General features: G+C 38.0%; 1 protein-coding gene across 1 annotated transcript in view; it reads left to right on the top strand.

Moving 5' to 3' along the window:
• DLG2 (discs large MAGUK scaffold protein 2) overlaps positions 1-2,870 on the top strand; it is a 767,759-nt gene that overhangs the window by 1,438 nt on the left and 763,451 nt on the right. The window lies entirely within an intron of this gene.

Here is a 2,870-nt window from a genome sequence, read left to right as displayed (position 1 = left end):
TATAATATATATATATATATATATATATATATATATATATATATATATATATATTTGTTTATATATTATGTGATATACTTATATATTTTGTTTTTAGATTTTTTTGGGCATTTTTTAAGAAAATGTATTTTTTTTTAATTTTTTTAATATCGTATGTTTTTTTTCTGATATAAATTTTTTATTTTTAGTTTTTTTAATGAACAAAGAACTAAAAATAATTTAAAATATATTTATATATTATAATATTTTATTTAATTTTTATGGCAATTTTACTTTTTTCTTTACTATTCTTTATTTTATTTACGCTTTCCTTGAATGTATTTATTTATATACTTAATATTATTATTTCATTATTTATTCATATAGCGCCAACATATTACACAGCGTTGTACAAAGTCCATAGTCACTAGCTGTCCCTTAAAGGAGCTCCATTATTATTACTATTGTTATTATTGTTATTAGTATGTCAAGCTCATCTATAACTATTTTACAAATATTTATTATTATTATTATTATTATTGTTAATATTATTATATTGTTTTAATGAAAGTGATTTAGAGGTCTATTCATAAAGAAGAAATTCACTGAAACATTCCTTGGTGGAGAATCAATTTCTGCCATTGAAACAAATTGACCCTCAAGGGCCCTTTTGATAAAACAGGTAATCTGACACTGGTGGGAATCTTCCAGGTCCATGTGTTTCAATGGTAGTAATTTATTCCTATCAGGGAAGGTTTAAGGGAATGTCAGATTCACTGCTTTAAAAAATGGAGCCCTTAGTGTTTATTTTATGAAGATTTTTCTTGCCTAATATATGTATTTATTTCCTTTTTAATCTAATTTACTTTTACTATTTTAAATTGGGGGTTAGAAAGTTCTTTAACTTTTGAAAAAAGATTGGTACTTTCTTTCTTGTCAATGGAAATCTGACTTTAGTAAATTCCCATTTTCAATCACACATGATTCATTGTCATTTTTTATTTTACAGTATTGCATACTAAAGTGTCCACATCCATCTGCCAAATCCAAAAAAAAACCTAATGACCTATTGCCGCAGATCCTCTGCTTAGTAAGCTGCAGCATCACTTGCATCCCTGTAGCTGAATTTTCCACCGTTCTCGGCATCCCCTGCACAGAAACTGAGATTCTGGAGTAGGTGCTGCAGCCAATGAGCAGAATCCTGTCGTGCCATTGGCTGTTGGGTCTTTTTAAACCAGCTCTAGGCTCAGGTTGCTGGATCCTCAGTGCATTTCCTGCCTCTCTGCCAGCTAGTTGGATTGGACCTCGGCCTGTGACTTGACATTGCCTTGTCTGCCTCATGCCATGACCTCGGCCAGTCCCAACTACCTGGCCTTGACTCGCTGTGTTCCGGCCTGATTGCCATACCCACGCTAAAGTCATCTGATCCCTGTCGCCTTCTGGTGGGGAGAGCCTGGGGGCCGTGGCTTGGTGACCTCCTTGCTGCAAAGTAGCCCAGTGGCCACTTGGGTCATCGGCCCATCACTCCTTGCAGAGTTCGCTGGTGAAGATCCGGCGGTCACTTAGAATCCACACCTCTGTGTCACCTGCCAGGGGAAGGGTACCTGTAACAGGGTTCCTCCAGAGGTTGCTAGAGGTTCCTTGAGTAATGAAGAGTTGTGCTTAGGTGACACCAATGATGTTTTTGGCTATCTGTAAGGGTGACATTCTTCCCTATGGCCAGGAATGTAAGAGGAATTCCTCCCACTGACCACCACTAATATACTGTGAGCTGTGGATATAGTAATTATAGAAGGGTTTCCTGAAGACCTGAAAGGTATTTCAAGGGTTCCTCATCTGTGCCCCAGTGCAGAAATCTCCACCGAAGTTCTTTTGAAGATGCCACAGGTAGGTAATGTAAATCTGTGAACATGAAGGGAATTTCTTTCTGTTGTCCCTGGAACAGGTGACTCCATTGGAAGGTTTCTAACCTTATTCTTTGGAGTTGAGGTTGACTTTATCCAAGATTTTAGTCATAGTTAGTTTGCATCAGGCTGAATTGTCCCTTTAGGTATAATTTTCTTGATATCACATCTTCTACAACTCATCATACCTTGTAATATTTCTCCATTCACAAAGGTGGATAACACACCTTATGCACCTGGCACTTCAAACAGTGGTATATTAGTATACCGAATGCTGTTATAACCTATCTGCAGGATTTTAATGGTCACCTTGATAAAGTCAATGTACGTAGACAAGGATTACGGCACACATCATCGCTCTTCAATCAACACTGGGTGCCAATGTACACTAACGGATGGAAACACACACCCATGCATTCTCCTTGTTAAACCGCTAAACACAACTCATATCAACCACAATATGGAGCAACGTGGCATCTGTATAATGTGATATCCTTAGAAAGAGTTCCCTGTTGTGCGGCCGTTCATTGACACATCTTACCATTCCATAGTGATTGTGGCTCATTGACATCACCAACATCTCTTCCTTCACCCATGGATGAAGTCCTGAACTGCTCTCCTCTGCTACTGTGAATAGATCATAGATGGTTTGTTTAGCTAAAGCAGTGGTTGTCCTTTCTAATGATAGAGGGAGCCTTTGGCTGCAGCTCCTGAGGTTACCAAATGAGTTTATTGGTTGTGAAAGGTGTCAGAGACTGCAGACATGCATCAGGAGATGGACAGGAAACTTACAAGAGATGGTCAGAAGCTGCAAACATTGTAGTAGTGATAGTTAGAGATTGCAGGCATGATACATGAGATGATCATGAGACTGCAAACATGTTATAGAGGCAGGTCAGAGAATGCGGACATAATACAGGAGATGGTCAGAGACTGCAGACATGTTACAGGGGAAGGTCAGAGAATGCGGACATAATACAGGAGATG

Source organism: Pyxicephalus adspersus, chromosome 1 (genome assembly GCF_032062135.1).
Source record: "Pyxicephalus adspersus chromosome 1, UCB_Pads_2.0, whole genome shotgun sequence".
Classification (NCBI taxonomy): domain Eukaryota; kingdom Metazoa; phylum Chordata; class Amphibia; order Anura; family Pyxicephalidae; genus Pyxicephalus; species Pyxicephalus adspersus.
This window is presented reverse-complemented; position numbering and strand designations above follow the sequence as displayed.